The sequence below is a fragment of the Pistacia vera genome, unplaced genomic scaffold (assembly GCF_008641045.1).
Source record: "Pistacia vera cultivar Batoury unplaced genomic scaffold, PisVer_v2 Contig503, whole genome shotgun sequence".
NCBI lineage: Eukaryota > Viridiplantae > Streptophyta > Magnoliopsida > Sapindales > Anacardiaceae > Pistacia > Pistacia vera.
In genome coordinates this window covers 715,097-733,141 of record NW_022196339.1, presented here as the reverse complement: position 1 = coordinate 733,141, position 18,045 = coordinate 715,097, and the positions used below count along the sequence as shown (strand labels likewise).

At 36.3% G+C, this 18,045-nt stretch overlaps 1 non-coding gene across 1 annotated transcript; it reads left to right on the top strand.

Moving 5' to 3' along the window:
- The first annotated feature begins 5,557 nt into the window (after positions 1 to 5,557).
- LOC116105784 lies at positions 5,558 to 5,664 on the top strand. Its single transcript, XR_004124159.1, has one exon. It is a non-coding gene; the product is annotated as a small nucleolar RNA R71 (small nucleolar RNA).
- Positions 5,665 to 18,045: the final 12,381 nt, after the last annotated feature.

Below are 18,045 nucleotides of genomic sequence, written 5' to 3'. Positions count from 1 at the left end.
AGTTGCCATGTACTAATGTTACCCATCAGTTAGATGATATTTGAAAGATATACATGGTCATGATGTTAATACATGATAATGTTATGAAATGGCATGAAGTTGCAATGTAACTGTTTTAAGATGAGTATGTGAGCAAGAGGTAATGTAAATGGATTGATAATCCATAGATGAATTAAAAGTATTAAGCTCACCAAAATATGTATTTACATGCCACAATGTTAGAGATGCAAATAGACTGTAGAATAGCATATAGACATGATGGAAAACACGTAGCATATCCTCGTATACTGGTTGAGGAAAGATAAATATATGCTTAGAGGCTAAATAACGCGTAAGCATGCCTCTCGATGATATGAGCTCTAGATGAATTTGAGGCTAGATGAATATATGCCTTAGATGCTAATTAACGCTTAGCATATCCTCGTATTCTGATTGAGGAATGATGAACATATGCTTTAGATGCTAAATAACGTGTAAGCATGCCTCTCGATGATATGAGCTCTAGATGAATTTGAGGCGATGAATATATGCTTTAGATGCTAATTAACGCGTTAGCATACCTCGTATTCTGATTGAGGAATGATGAACATATGCTTTAGATGCTAAATAACGCGTAAGCATGCCTCCCGATGATATGAGCTCTAGATGAATTTGAGGCTAGATGAGAGAAAAGAAAATAAATGCTTTAGATGTTAAATAACACATAACAGCACGCCTCCAATGATATGAACTCTAGATGAACTGAGGCAAGATGATATGAAGTGCTTAAGATGCTAAGAAAAGTCCGATCGGCTAGACGTTAAATGTTTCATATGCATTTAGTTGCATTACAGGAGTTATGATATTATTTACATCATGAGATGATTTTAGATGTTATGTCATGATGTGATGTGTGTATACTATGTTTACATACTCATTTGTATGTGTACACATTGATGTTTATATAGCCATGGATAAAATGATGAAAAGCATAAGAATTAGTAAGAAAAGAAGCACACCTAGATGTAAAAGTGAGTGGTGTGTTAACAAATATGTTTAAATAAGATCAAATAGTACATTTAGAATGAAACAGATCATTCCTTACTGAGCGATTAGCGCTCACCCTTTCATTGTTGATTGTCTTGCAGGTAGACTAGAAGCGAGGGATGCTAGAGACAGCGGGACTACACGTGAGGGGAAATGATTTATTGTCATCTAGATGTTTTATCTTGATATAAATAATGTAAATGATAAATATTTGTGAAATACCTCTAGAAGCTTCCACCCTAAAATATGTTTTGATTGTGTAATTTCTTAAAGTTTGTAAATTATAAGTTTGGATCCTGCGGACATTTTATATGCATGTTTTGGATATTATTATATTATCCTTATACAGATTTTTTCTAAATACAACTCGTTCTCCAGACATGTATCCTCGGGATTCTCTTTGAGGGATATTCAAAGGATACCTAACTGGAGGGGGGTTTTACACAAAGGTACCTAAAGACAAGTGAATGTTGTCTTCTCTTGATCTTTAGGAGCAATGGCAATCTAATTATACCTAAAAAACCATCCAAGAAACAATAATAAGCATGGCCTGCCAATCTTTCCAACATTTGATCGATGAAAGAAGTGGAAAATGATCCTTCCTGTAGCTTCATTTGCTTCCTTAATCACTGCACACCCTCCAACCCGTGACTGTCCTAGCTGGTATCAATTCATTGTTGTCATTCTTAATCACCGGATACTTCCTTTCTTTGGAACCACTTGCTCGGGCTCACCCATGGACTATCTGAAATAGATAGATTATGCCTGCATCTAAAAGTTTCACCACTTCCTTCTAGAAAGATTCAATATCCGTTGTGGTTGCACTCTAGGCTTGACATCATCTTCCATGAGTATCTGTGCATACAAAAGATGGAGAGATACCCTTAGTCTAATATGGTCCATCCAATTGCTATTTGTGCTCCCTTAACACCCGAATCAACTGCACTTCCTCTAATTTACTCAGCCTTGCATTGATGATCACCGAGAAGTTTCTAATTCACTAAGTACATATATTTGAGGTGAGAAGGTAAAGGCTTCAGTTCAAGTTTGGAGGTTCTTCCTTTCTCGCCTTTCCTTCTCCTTTTCAATGTCAATTCTTCAAATTCTGGATCTTGACTTGCGGTTATTGACTGAAGTGCTTCCAAAAGTCTAACACACTCATTCTTCGTCGACTCATTACCTCTATTGTTTTTTATTGGGCAATACAGGCTTCTAATGTAGTTGAGGGGTGTTCTCTTCAATAGCATCTGCTACTAACCTTTCCACCAAGTCCACACTAAAACATGAATCAGACTCTGATGGAAATTTCATGGGCTTAAACACATTGAATGTCACCGTTCATCTTGAACCCTTAACAGCAATTTTCCTTCTTGCACATCAATTAGGGCTCATCTAGTGGCAAAAAAGGTCTCCCCAAATGAGAGGCATTTCCTTGTCTCTTTCCATATCCAACACTGTCACGCCCGCGGCCCCACATAGGAGTTCCTCACGGTGCCCACACAGGTACGTGACTCACTAGGTATTGCCCCCCCCCCCCCTCCTTAAGGATTTCTTTCGCCTCCCTCACTACTCGAACCCAAGACCAAGGGTCTAAAGTCAATTGAAAGCTGGCCTGATGGTACTCACCATGCTTCCCAATTCACTATAGCCCCTGGTCTTGGGTTCGAGTGGTGAAGGGAGGCGAAAGAAATCCTTAAAGGTGGGGGGGGGGGGGATAGTACTAGTGAGTCACGTACCTTTGTGGGCACTGCGAGGAACTCCTGTGTGGGGCCGCGGGGTGACAATAAAAAGGCTTGCCTGATGGTACTCACCATGCTTTATTGTCACGCTTGCACCCTACACAGGAGTTCCTCGAATTGGAAGCTGGCCTGATGGTACTCACCATTTCCCAATTCACTATAGCCCCTTGGTCTTGGTGCAGTGTGGAAGGGAGTACCTAGTGAGTCACGTACTTGTGTGGGCACTGCGAGGAACTCCGTGTGGGGCCGCGGGGGTGACAAAAAAAGGCTGGCCTGATGGTACTCACCATGCTTTATTGTCACGCCTGCGACCCTACACAGGAGTTCCTCGCGGTGCCCACACAGGTACGTGACTCACTCGGTACTGTCCCCCCCCCCCCCCCATCCTCCCATAAGGGATTTCTTTCGCCTCCCTCACCACTCGAACCCAAGACCAAGGGCTATAGTCAATGGGAAGCATGGTGAGTACCATCAGCTTTCCCATTGACTATAGCCCCTTGATCTTGGGTTTGAGTGGTGAGGAGGCGAAAGAAATCCTTAAGGGGTGGGGGGAGGGCAGTACCTAGTGAGTCACGTACCTGTGTGGGCACCATGAGGAACTCCTGTGTGGGGCTGCGGGCGACAATAAAAACGCTGGCCTAATGGTACCACCATGCTTTATTGTCATGCCGCGGCCCCACACGGGAGTTCCTCGCGTGCCCACAGGTACGTGACTCACTAGGTACTTTCCCCCCCCCCACCCCCTTAAGGGATTTCTTTTGCCTCCCTCACCACTCAAACCCAAGACCAAGGGGCTATAGTCAATTGGGAAAGCCTGATGGTACTCATCATGCTTCCTAATTGACTATAGCCCCTTGGTCTTGGGTTCGAGTGGTGAGGAAGGCGAAAGAAATCCCTTAAAGGGGGGCAGTACCTAGTGAGTCACGTGCCTGGGTGGGCACCACGAGGAACTCCTGTGTGGGGCTGCGGCATGACAATAAAAAGGCCCTGGCCTGATGGTACTCACCATGCTTTATTGTCATGCCCGCGGCCCCACACAAGAGTTCCTTGCGGTGCCCACACAAGAGTTCCTCGCGGTGCCCACACAGGTACGTGACTCACTAGGTACTGTCCCCCCCTTAAGGGATTTCTTTCACCTCCCTCACCACTCGAACCCAAGACCAAGGGGCTATAGTCAATTAGGAAGCATGGTGGGGGGGGGGGGGGGGGGGGGGGACAGTACCTAGTGATTCACGTACCTATGTGGGCACCGCGAGGAACTCTTGTGTGGGGCCGCAGGCATGACAAACACGATGAAATCCGCAAGAAAGATGACTTTGTCCACCTTGACCAATACATCTTCAACTATGCCCCTCGGATGCTTGATGGATCTATCTGCAAGCTATAAAGAAATGGTCGTTGGTTTCACTTCACCAATCCCTAATCTCCTGAAAAAAAAAAAAAAAGGCATTAGATTTATGCTTGAACCTAGATCACATAAAACTCTATCAAATGTAATATCTCTTATAACACAAGGGATAGTGAAACTCCTTGGATCCTTGAGTTTCGGTGGCAGCTTCTTCTATAGAATGGCACTGCACTCCTCTATAAGCATCACTGTTTCCTCCTCTTCCAACATCCTTTTGTTCGACAGAATTTCCTTGAGGAATTTTGCGTAGCTTGGCATTTGTTGTAAGGCATCTGCAAAAGGAATGTTAATATGTAGTTTTTTAAATATTTCAATGAATTTTGTAAACTGCTTATCCTGATTTTTCGTTCTAAGCCTCTAAGGAAAAGGTACAGGAGGGGTGTGATGTGCCAATTCTTGTGGTATCTCGAGAAATGGCAATTTTTCTTTCTTTTGCCTTTGCCTTTCTTCCCTTTTTAGTTCCTCTTCCCTGGAACTTGTTGGTTTCTCTTCGACAATGATATGTTCATCGACTTTTTCATCATAATCTTCCTTGTCTTTTAGTGGGCTCTCTTCTTTCCTTGTTTGTTCCACCTCTTCCAAGACTGTTCCACTCCGTAGCGTTATTGCATTCGCTTGTTCATGTGGATTTATCACAATGTTGCTTGGTAGGGAACCTTGTTGTCACTCATTCAATTTTTCTGCTATTTGCCCCACCCCTACCTCCAAGTTCTGAATGGACGCCCCTTGGTTTCTGAAAGTTGCCCTTGTCTCACTCATGAAACCTGTAGTCTCTTGCATGAATTTCCCGAACATATCCTCCAATTTTGACAATCTCTGCTCCCCTGGTTGATTATTCACCCCCACTTGATTGTTTGGCACTGTTCTTTGATTCCATTGGTTATGTTGCTGATTTTGCTAGTTCTGATTGCCCCAAGACAAGTTTGGATGATTTCTCCAACTAGGATTGTATGTATTGGAATAAGGATTGTTCTATTGTCTTTGATTCCCTGTCAAGTAGTTAACTTGTTCCGATGATGATGAAGCTGAAGCGAAGGTGTTCCTCACTTGACATTCACTACTTACATGATTACCTACACAAAAATCATAAGTCAGTTGAGGTACTTGAATAGAATTCACTTGCATACCTCCTAATTGCTTCTGAAGTGTTGTAATTTGGGTTGAAATGGCCGTGTAAGCGTCAACTTCATGTAGACCCATAGACTTCTTCGACTGCATTCTCTCATTAGGTCTCTGATAGTTGTTACTTGCCAGAACTTCAAGCAACTCATAAGCTTCTTTAGCTGTCTTATTTTTCAATGCTCCTCTGGATGTCGCATCCTACATCATTTACACATTAACCATCAACCCATTATAGAATGTTTGGACTTGCATCCAAACTGGCAACCCATGATGTGGACACTTTCTCAGTAGTTCCTTGTATCTTTCCCAAGCTTCATACAACGATTCAGTCTCATCCTGTAGAAACGATGTGATATCATTTCTCATCTTTGTAGATTTTACTGGAGGGAAGTATTTAGTGAGGAATTTCTGGGCCAATTCATTCCAGGTTGTGATTGTTCCAGGTGGTAATCCCATCAACCATCCTTTTGCTTCATCCCTTAATGAAAAAGGAAACAATCTTAATCTGATGGCATCATCTGAAACTCCATTTGATTTGAAGGTATCGCAGATCTCCAAGAAATTTGCAATGTGTGAATTTGGATCTTCCTTCAGATCTCCCTTAAACTGGACCAACTGTTGGATTATCTGGATGATTGCCAACTTTATTTCAAAAGTATTGGCTTGCACTGGTGGCCTAGTTATACTTGGACCACTGCCATCAACCGTAGGCACTGAAAATTCCCTCAATGTTCTATTCTCCGCCTTCTCAATGACTATAGCCTCTCTTTCTCTTCTTTCTCTGTTAAGTCTTCTTACAGTTCTTTCAATCTCTGGATCAATAAGAACCATTAGATGATGTCTAGCTTTTCACATAAACTACACAAAAATAAAGAAGGTGTGAGATCGAAAGCTAACAGAAAAGAACAACAACAATTAAACTATAAAACAATTAAAACAAAAACTAAACTCCAATCTAGCTAACACAAGAAAAGCTCAATGTTAACACAAAATCAATCCGCGGCAACAGCGCCAAAAACTCGATGCATTGTAATTACAACATGCAATGTATGGCAAGTGCACTAGTCACAAAAAGTAATAAAGTGATAAGTAAAGTATCATTCCCACAAGGATTGTTTGTTAAGCACTGATTTTCCTAATTGTTTGACAAGTTGGAGAAAACAAAAAATGTTTGGATTTGCAGGATGAATTTATGCTAAAGTGAAAACAGAATTTACTACTAACTTAAAGGCAAATTAATGACAGTAAAACTAATTCGAGAAAAAATATCAATTAAGCAAACAGTTAGGGTTTTGACTTTACTAGGATTCTATGAATTAATCTACGAATTATGCTACTTCTACACTCACATGCATGGATTATAAATCAAACTCCCTAATGCGTAAAACATATCTTCTCAGGCTATGTTTTCCTACTTTTCCCTATTAAGCTTCCACATCCAACAATTTGAAGATTAATAGTTCCAAGTTCATTAAGCTAATGGAATCCTAAATTGATTTCATTGATTCTCAAACCTATCTCTAGCGTTCAATACAACAATGACAATTACCCTAAGAAGCTCATACATGAATCATTTCTCAATCTCATCATGTTAAACATATAAATTCAATAAAAACAAGAGTAATCACACAATCCATGCAATAGAATGTAGAAGCAACAATAATCTATTGATTAAACATAAAAATCCTAATTACATCAAAACCCTAACCGAAGGTGAGTTAGTTCATACTGAAATTAACACAAATAGAAGTAAAAATAGTAAACAATATATCCAACATATTGAAATAAAGAAAAGAGAACAAAGATCTTCCTTTTTTGAAGAATCCAAAAAGTTCAATCTCAAATCTCCTCTTCTTCTTTCCCAAAATGTCGAACTCCCTTCTAAAATGGCTAAGTTTTTCTTATATAGTCAGTCCACAAAACCTAAAACTTTCCTAAAATAAAATTGTGCGTTTTAATAAAAACTGGAAATCGCAAACTTCGCTGCGGCAACGAATTCCTGAGAGAATATCGCCACGGTGAAAAAAGAACTTCACCATGGCGAACTGTTCTGATCCATTCTTGAAATTATGAAATTGCCCTCTGCTTGCTTCCTTGCTTGAATCTTCAATTTTTGGTGCTCTCCAATAGGAACAAGCTTCATAGTGCTTCAAATCCGCGTCAGAATTTCCTCGAATCCTAAGATTCACTTGCTTCTAAGTCCAGAAACTCAATTCTACTCTTTATTTTCTCAAAGTGCATGTTTTGGCCTAACACAAAAAACATATGAAATTAAGTTGTAATTCAGGCAAAAATGACATAAGAAGTATCCAAAATCTGGCCAAAAAGCCTAGATAAAACAGTATAATCCTAGGATTATCAAATACCCCCAAACATAAGACATGCTCGTCTCCGAGCATCAGGTACAAAACACAACTAAAAGAAAAACAACTAACAAACAAAAACACAAAACAAAAAAATTGAAAATGAATTGAGAAAAATTAGACTCGAACTCAAACACAAAGAACTGCCTAGAATTTATACAAGTCTAAAAAATTGTTGAAAAATTAGTACTGGAAAATGCTCAACACTCCAAAAAGTTATAAGTTGAATTGACTATCTTTCTCTATTGGTCCCCTGAGTAGGTAATCCCCACTTCAGTCTACCTTCTGACTTCCCAGATTATTATATACAGAAATGTGAAGTTTATCAAATGGTTGTAGACTCCATAAGCCTAAGTATCAAACTACTCTCCACTAATGAGGATTAGACATCACTAAGGATCAGAAGGTCTTTACAGGCTTGTAACGTTAGGCTCGGTTAGTAGGCTTCAAAGAAAATGATAGGATAAATGATAATCATATTTTATACTATGATTTTGCATTGAATTTTGATAGGATTTAGGATACTTTTCATACAATTATGGGCCATAATTGCTACCTAATTCTATTAATTTGTCTTGGAAGGCCAAAACGATGATTTTTAGCATAAATGACAGTTTTGAGCGTAAATTGTCTAACATGAGCTTGGAAACTCGAAATGACCTGAATTTAGAAGCTTTGGAAAGCTAAGGAGAAGAGCTATAACTTTCATGTTTTTGGTTTTTCCTAATTCGGACTGGACAAGGGCGAAAACTTGGCTTGAAGTTGTGAACAAGACGCTGGGAACTGAAGAAAAACGTCTTTGGACATGCTTCAGTATTTTTGCCATAACTTGAGCTGTAGACCTCGGATTGTTCTGATTATTGAACTATTAGAAAGATGATTTAAAGGGATACAATTCATAGCTTTAACACTTCTTCATATTCAGACTCTATCATGCTCAAATTTGGCGAGGAAAAAGCTTCACCATGGCAAAACCTGCATCAGATGTAAAAATAAAACGACGCATTTTGGCTTGCTAGGGCTTGGTCCTTAAGTGAAAGAGGTATAAATTAGAGCGAAAAGGAAAGAAAAAGGGTCTTGGTTCGTCATTTGGGAGGCAGCTCATGGAGGGAGAAGATTATTGAAGATTTGGGCTTCAAATGAGAGAAGATTTCTCTATCTTTTGCTTGTTTTTCAATGATGAATCTTGATTCAGTTTGTTTTTGTTATTTTAATTCGTTTTTGAGTATGAACTGAGTTGTTTAGCTAGGGTTTGATGTAACCTTGATACAATGATTCAAATTTATATGAATTGATTTACTTTGAGTTTTAATTTCATGATTGAGTGTTTATCTCTTTGCTTAATGACTTTTGGATGTTTGATCACCATTCAAATGTGTGTTGTTCATAATGAGACTGAGAAGTGATTTGTGATTGGTACCTCTTAGGATAAATACCGTAGATTAATTAGCGATCTATGAAATAGATAAGATTTCATAAAGCTTAAAAGACTTTGAGCTATTAACTTCATTTTGTTGGGTGCGGAAGCTTAATAGGGATAAGTAGGGAAATGTAGCCTGAGAAGGTGATGTTTTACAACTTAGTGAATTCGATTTTCAATCAAGGAATTAGAACTGGGTAATATATTCTATGAATTGGGTTAGCGTATCTAGGTGAAATCAACACCCTAACATTTTTTAGCATGTTTAATAGTTAAGTGTTGGGTTTGCTTTAATTTCATTATCATTCATTTATATTTTGTTAATTTGTTTTTAGTTGTTAATTTCCATCAACCAATTTATTGCGCTTTAATTAGGACTAAACTAGGGAAATCGGTACTTGTAACACTATCCTCGTGGGAACGATACTCACTTGTCAATTATTACTTGTGCGACTAGTGCAGTTGCTATTATGCATGTTGTAGTTACCACGCATCAATAAACAAAGTAAGAGCACCGGTTTTTTCATGCAAACCTAAGAGCTACATCAATCTCCACTTTCTTTCTCAACCACCAATCAAAGTGTCAACCATTTTACAACCCTCAAACTTATGCATTTCTTTTTTTTTTTTTTTAATTTTGAATTGAACATAAGAATTTTTTTTTTTTTTTTTGAAATAACAAATATACAACACCATTGAGGTCTATTGCCCCTTCTTCTTGCATTTTTTGCAACCCCAAACTTAAGATTTTGGTCTATCACTTATTCACACCCCTCTCAAAGCTCTTTGTGTCATACATAGGTCCATAATTCTCCTAAAGGGTATGATAAAGTGTTTAGGTATAAGATGGACAATTTTTGGTTTGCAAGGAAAATAATGCAATGATAATCTCATAAGGCTCATGGGGTGACTAGGGAAAATTCATTCATGGGTTGGCTAGAAAGGCTCAAACGTTCTGAAAAAATGCCTAAATCATTTCCTAACAAGTCTAATCCTAGAATTTTGCCTCAAGCACTTCTTAACTAGGTTCTAGAGTCCACCAACATTATCAAGACTTCACCCACACATAAAATGAATCTAAGCATGCTAAAAAAATGAAAAAGGTGGTAGAACCACTCAACAAACCTAAAGCTAAAATCAAGTCAACTAACTAAACTTGAAGCAATGCTTAAAATTTTCCATAAATAAAATACCAACAATCCTATTCTCATCACAGACTTATGCAATTCATCATCGGCATAACAATACAAAACATAAAAACAACTAAACACAAAACAAAATTTCAATTTTTCCTTGGAATTAACACAAATAGAAGTAAAAACAATAAACAATATATCCAACATATTGAAATAAAAAAAGAGAACAAAGATCTTCCCTAATTGAAGAATCCAAAAGGTTCAATCTCAAACCTGAGATTGAACTTTTTGGGAAAGAAGAAGAGGAGATTAGAGATTGAACTTTTTGGATTCTTCAAATAGGGAAGATCTTTGTTCTTTTTTCTTTATTTCAATAAGTTGGATATATTGTTTACTGTTTTTACTTCTATTTGTGTTAATTTCAGTATGAACTAACTCACCTTGGGTTAGGGTTTTGATGTAATTAGGATTTTTATGTTTAATCAATAGATTATTGTTTCTTTTACATTCTATTGCATGGATTGTGTGATTACTTTTGTTTTTATTGAATTTATATGTTGAACATGATGAGATTGAGAAATGATTCATGTATGAGCTTCTTAAGGTAATTGCCATTGTTGTATTGAACGCTAGAGATAGGTTTGAAAATCAATGAAATCAATTTAGGATTCCATTAGCTTAACAAACTTGGAACTATTAATCTTCAAATTGTTGGGTGCGGAAGCTTAATAGGGAAAAGTAGGAAAACATAACCTGAGAAGATATGTTTTATGCATTAGGGAGTTCGATTTATAATCTGTGCATGTGAGTGTAGAAGTAGCATAATTCGTAGATTAATTCATAGAATCATAGTGAAGTCAAAACCCTAACCGTTTGATTAATTGATATTTTCTCTCGAATTAGTTTTACTGTCATTAGTTAGCCTTTAAATTAGTAGTAAAATTTTGTTTTCACTTTAGCATAAATTCATCCCGCAAATCCAAACATTTTTTGTTTTCTCTAACTTGTCAAACAATTAGGAAAATCAGTGCTTAACAAACAGTCCTCATGGGAACGATACTTTACTTATCACTTTATTACTTTTTGTGACTAGTGCACTTGCTATACATTGCATGTTGTAATTACAACGCATCAAGTAACCTAAGAAAATTGAGGTTATAAGATTACCTCAAATATTAACAACAGTAATTACTATTGATATTGAATGATTACCGGAATCTTGTATTACTTGGCAATCAAACGTGGTAATCAAGTAATATAAGATGACATAACCCCAGTAATCCCTTATAACCCCCAACCAAATGCCTCCTCCCAGTAATACAACATTCTCTGAATCAAACGCACCTATAAAGAAAATGGAATCTTAAAATGAAGTGTGAAGTTAATTAATCAATATAAGGATTATTGTAATTAATAATGAATAACTTTTGGGTTGGAGAAATAAAAGATTTGGCTTGGCCATAATTTAGGAGAATTCTAAATTTATTTAAAGGGTAATACTTAATACCCCTAAGGTTTGATTTAAAAAAAAAAAAAAAAAAAAAAATCCTTCAAGGTTTAAGAAATAACAAAACTCTCTATGACTTTTAAGTGTTAAAATAAAGGCAAAAGGATAATTTGATAATAATTATTAACAATAGGGGAATTTTTATTATTTTTGAAACCTTAAGGAAGTTCTTATTATTTGATCATACCTCTGTGGGGTCTATGTCTTTAACCTTTTTCAATATCCATATAAATAAATCAAATAAATAATTATTGTTAGTGTTTTTTTTTAAGATACATATTATTAATTATTTAAAAATATTATATACAAATTTACCAAATATTTGTTTGTCATTCAATCATACATTGATTTAAGGAAATCTCGAAGGTAAAAAGGCAAAATTTGTTCAAAGAAAAGCATAAAAAGATACTAATGGTCTTTTTGTATGACTTCTTAGAGTAGAATTTATAGAAGTACAACTTATTAGAGTATAGTTCTGCCTAAATTTGTTAGTTGTTTGGTTATGAAACGTAAAAAACAAAAAAAAAAAAAAACAAAAACAAAAAAAAAGTTTTATAGTCTTAAATTAGCAACGAAGGCTTTTAATATACAAGAAGAGATAAATTTAAATTTATAAAATAACATGAGGATGATTTTGAAAATTTTTACACTGCAGATCAGCTAAAAAAAAACTTACTAGAGAATCTAACATCTTATAAGCACTTTTAATATGCAATCCAACGTCCTAAAAAAATTAAAAGTACTTATAATTTTAAATAAGATTTTTCAAACAAAAGAAGACATACTTAATCCGGGTCTTTGCCAGTTGCCACCAGGGATGAATTTGTTAAAGTGGCAACTATGAGTCTGTGACCTAACGAAAAAAAAAAAAAACATTTATATACATATATTAATGATAAATTCATGTTATCAAAACACAGAGCCAATATTGTACAATTAAGTTTTTTTTTTAAAGTAATCTAAAGAAGAAAATTAGAGAAAACAAAAGAGTTTTTACAGAGAGAATTGATCAGAAAATGTTTTTCATTCACTTAACTGAACATTGTGAATATACAAGTGTTTATACACACTTAGAGAAGTCTAAGCTGCCGATCCAAGTGATCACTAGCTCAGCACAAATATACACACTTTTAACAAACACAAAATCACTCTTTACACTGGAAATCATGGGCCTATTTGTTACACTTTTTGAAAAATGTTACTCTAAAAAAGTGTTTTAAGTTGAGCTGAGTTAAATCAAATCGAATTGGATTTGAATATGAAAATGTATTTAGTAAAATATCTAAAAATTATATCGAAGTTGGATAAAATGCTGAATAGTTGTTTGTACATTTTTTGAAAAAGATTTTTAAGACAGAATAGTTGTTTTGATTATTTGATTATTTGATTCAGAAACTTGTTTTTTTTCAATTTAAATAATATTAAATAGTTGTTTGGTAACTTTTTATTACTAAATTTAAAAAAAAAATTCATAATAATTTCAACTATTAATACATAATTTAAAAACTATGTGAGAAGGCATATTAATACCGGATAATACATGGATTTGCTATCGACTAGTTATTTCTTTGAGAACAAAGAATTAATTTTAACATTGGCCCTCCACATTTAATTCCCTTGATAATTACTGATCTTTCAGTCCCTGTCTCAATTATTTACTAATCCTAAAACACAAAATTATTAATACCCATATGTTAGAGTAGGTGCCCTAGAGCCAATCAATTATTGTAGAATTGACTCCTTGTAATAATATTTATTAATCAATAAAAAGCCTTTTATTTTATACCGTGTAAATTGTATTGATATGTATTGATATATGTCCTTAGAATGGTATAACCATGACGAGGGTATCAAGTGTTTGCAATCTTGATAGTGAGAACCCTATGATCACATATGGTGGCCATTCTAAAAATGTCTGTAGCCCCAATAATGTTCTGACCAAGGACACAGATGATACGGCAAGGCTATCATAGTGTTGAACGATCCTGTCGAAAGGCAGTGACTAATCCCACTTTTCAAGATTGTTTGCCAACAACCTGGTGTAACACATAGGTGGTTGTTGCAGGCAAGTTCACTGGACTGACCCACTAGAGGATTCCATATAGATGGTAACCCCAGTGTCTATGTGTAACACCCACATCAAGGTATGTAATTTTATTTATGCCCTAGTACTCTTAGTTGGATTTCTTTGAAGTTACCTTAGACAAATCTGTAGAAAATTCCTTAAAACTTCATTAGGGGTAAAATTGTCTTTTCACTCATAAGTAGTTGAAAAATTGGGAAGTGAAAGGAAGCAAAATAATGTGAAGAAGATAATAAAAATGAGGGCATTTTGGTAATTGACTAAAGGATATAGATGGAATTTCACATAAAGTGCAAGGGCAAAATGGGAATTCATGTGTATAATATTAGATATAAGGTTTCATTGAAGAAACCCTAGCCATATATGCAGCCCTTGTTCACGCCACCTTCACCCCATTTTCTCTCATTTTTCTTCACTAAATTTCAAAGGGAAATCATAGGATTTGGCTTGGATTTTTATACATTTTCAATCCTAAAGCATCCAAATGTAAGATTCTAGCACAAGGTGTGTGATTAACCTTTAAAGTTCTAAATTCTTATGGTTTTTATATGATCTAGGTCCAAAAGGAAGAGACTTTTAGCAAAAGGAGGTGATATCACACATTCTAATTTTAACCTTGATTTGAGCAAGACTTATGTTGAATGAATTTTTGCATGTTTGTATATGATGGTATGAGAGAATTATTGGCTGTTTTTGATGTTTGATGATGCACAATTTCAAGCCATGAGAAGTAATGTATGATTATGTGTTGAATTGGTGGAATTATGGAAGATTAGTGATGAACTTTTGAAGTGTAGAGAATTGTTGAACTTGGCTAGGTTAGTGAGTTCTTGGCTCACATTTTGGTGGAATTAAAGAGATGTGGAAGTGTAGCCAACATGGTAGTTTCATGTGCATATGAATTGTTTGATGAAAATCTAAAGAGAAAATGCATGCATGAGTTGGCTAAACCCTAATGAAGAAAGGGTTAGAGAAAGGCAGAATTGAAGTAAGAGATTATGGTTGGGTTTAAACCAATTTGTAATTTAGTGCCAAAGAGTTCAGATTGTTATGCCAAAATTTAATATAACACTTGGTCATGTTGTTCCATGAGAGAAATGGCCCTTAGTGCTTGGTTCTAGTTACTTGAACCTTTACTACTTCTTGAAATGCACATGGAAGTGTTAGAGAAGAATTGCAAGTTAAAGTGTTACTTTGATATGGAAGTTGTGATAGTAGAGGATGGTAGAATATGTCATGACATACCATTATGCCATAATGAATTTTCAAGTTTGTATATGTGAACTTGGAAAGCATATTAAAGAATGGGCTTGATCATGCATATATTGTGCACATGGTTAGATATATAGCCTTGATTTAGTAAATGAGAATATGAAAGAATATGTTAGCAAAGAATGAGAAAGAAAGAAAAGAATATGGCTAGTAATTTTCTTTTAAGCTAACATGCAAGTATGTATATTTTCTCATTTACTAACGAATGCAAGTATAGAATTTCCATAGCTTGGAAATTCATGTTGAAATGTATATAGTATCTCTTTCTATTCTCTTTCTATAGCATGCTATGTTATAAGGTTTTTGCGATGGGGAACCTGTGAGTGACAGGGATGCCCACATACATGCCGCCACGAGCGAGCGACATTTGCAAAGAGATACAATATTTGTACAGTTTGTTAGTAGTGTATGTGGATGAGGACTGTACCCAGCAAAGCATACCTACATGCACACCGCCATGAGCAAGTGGGCATAACAGAGAGATACAGTATTTGCACAGTTCGTTAGCAGTGCATGCAGATGAGGATTGTACTCACTCACATGGCCATGGTTCCAAATCCATGCATCAACCTAGTCTGATCGGCAAACTAGAATAGAAGAAAGAAAAGAAAGTTCTTTTCTCAGGAAAGTGTATTATTCTGCATATGTATTATGCTACTTACATGATTCAATATTTCTTATGTGCTCAACGATGTACAATTTTATCTATTGTCTTTGCACGTTGATAAGTAGCAAATTAGAATATCAGAAAAGAATGCAGAATATCAGAAAAGAATAAATAATATTATCAAATAACAAAGTGAGAAAAGGAAATCAGAACATGAGTAACCGAGAAAACACAGTAGTGTAGTTTGGTTTACTTACTGAGCAATTAGTGTTCACTCCATTATTTTACTGTTTTGCAGTTACTAGATGATTTATGACTGGGTAGGACATCAAGAAGCAAAGGAGTTTGGCGACACTGTCTAAGACTACCTTGTACTTATTAAAGTATAACAGCTATTTTGTGTATATATTTAAATGAATTAAAATTAGAATTTTTGGATTTTACATTATGTATATATGTTTATAAAAGTTATTTACTGGATTTTATCAAATATTTCTCAAAGAATTACTAGCTATACAGTATATTACATTTTTGGTATCAAAGCGTCGATTTTGGGAACTTGACAGTGTGCCTCTCCTGCCGCGTTGACGTACCGTGGCCGATCGTTGTAAGTTATTTCCTTTTTCTCACTTGTATTAGCTGACTATTGGTATTGATGCTATGTGTTTTAGATGAGACGGACGACTCGATCCGGTAATAAGAATGCATTGAGTACGGGTGAGCTATCCAACCCGTCCAGATCTACTCCCCCTGTCCTCAATGAAGCGAGGATTCGTAACATTATTCAGCAAGTATTGGCAGAGAGCCAGGGGAGACCTATAACGGAGAGAGTTGAGACCCTATTTGTAGTACTGACCACTAGAGAAGAGAGAGAAAGGTCGGTACCTCTGATAGTATAGAGTCGTCTTGAGCCTATTTATGGGTTACTTAGTTAGCATCAGCCGTTAGAATTTAGGGGTACAACTGATCCATTAGTGGTAGAAGAATGGATTAGATATGTGGAGCGTACAACAACACTTTTTCCTATGACAGATTAGGAGAAGATTCAGTATGCGAGTTTCTTGTTTAAGAGTGATGCCCGGATATGGTGGGAGCTGATGAAGGAGACTCATGATGTAGCCACTATGACATGGGGAGATTTCAGACGACTTTTTGAGGCAGAATATAGGACAGCTGACAGAATGCATGAAAAGATACAGGAATTTATTAGCCTACGACAGGGAATCAGTTTAGTGAAAGAATACTCCCTTAGATTTAATTATTTGGCAAGGTTTGCACCAGGTATAGTAAGCATACCAAAATTGATGATGAACAAGTTTGTGCATGGGCTGAATCCAGAAATAGTTGGAGATGTGATGGCGGGTGCGCAGCCCCCTCAGACTTATAGTGACGCTTTGGAGTGAGCTTTACGAGTTGAAGTATTTGTGAATAAGTTAACTCCATTTACTCCATCAGCAACAATGCCCAATGTTCCACCTCCTGCTCCATAGAGAGACAGATTTGATGCCCCCAGCAATAGAGAAGGGAAGAATAAGAAAAGATTTCAGTCAAAGAGGAACAAGAAGGATGGGAAGAATAAAAGGCCAAGGACTAGTGAGTTTCCCCAATGTCAGAAATGTGGGAAACATCATCCGGGAGAGTGTCTCAAGGGTGTGTGTTTTAGATGCCGACAGCTCAGACATATGATGAAAGACTCTAAGGCCCCTCCTGCACCCACAACGCAGACATCCAAAGGTACTAATGCTCGGGTATTTACAGTTACATAGAGTGAAGCTAAGGCCAGCCCATCTACAGTTACTGGTAAGTTATTATTTCATTCAGTTCCCCTTTATGCATTAGTTGATTTTGGAGCCACACACTCATTTATTACACATGGGATTATAGAGAGTTTGGGTTTGAAACCTATTATAGTAGATCAACCCGTTAAGATATAATTTCTAGATGGTGATAGTGTGGTAACTCGGGAGATGCTTTCAAGGGAGTCCGTAGTGATCCATGGAAGGATGTTAACAGTGGATTTGATTGTATTTGATATGCCTAACTTTGATGTTATTTTGGGCATGGATTTTCTAGGGAGATATGGAGTAGAGATTGATTGCTGAAAGAAGAAAGCAAAGTTTAATCTTGATGATGGTGATAAGTTCAGTTTCGGAGAGGGCCATCAGCTTAGTATGTTAATCAACAGTGTAAAAGCCAGAAAAATGTTAATGATGTGCTGTCGTAGGCAACCAAGATTAAAACCTAAAAACACATGTAGTAGTGTGAGTAAGGATCATTCAAAATCTGGTATGCTGTCGTAGGCAACCAAGATTAAAACCTAAAAACACATGTAGTAGTGTGAGTAAGGATCATTCCCACAGAG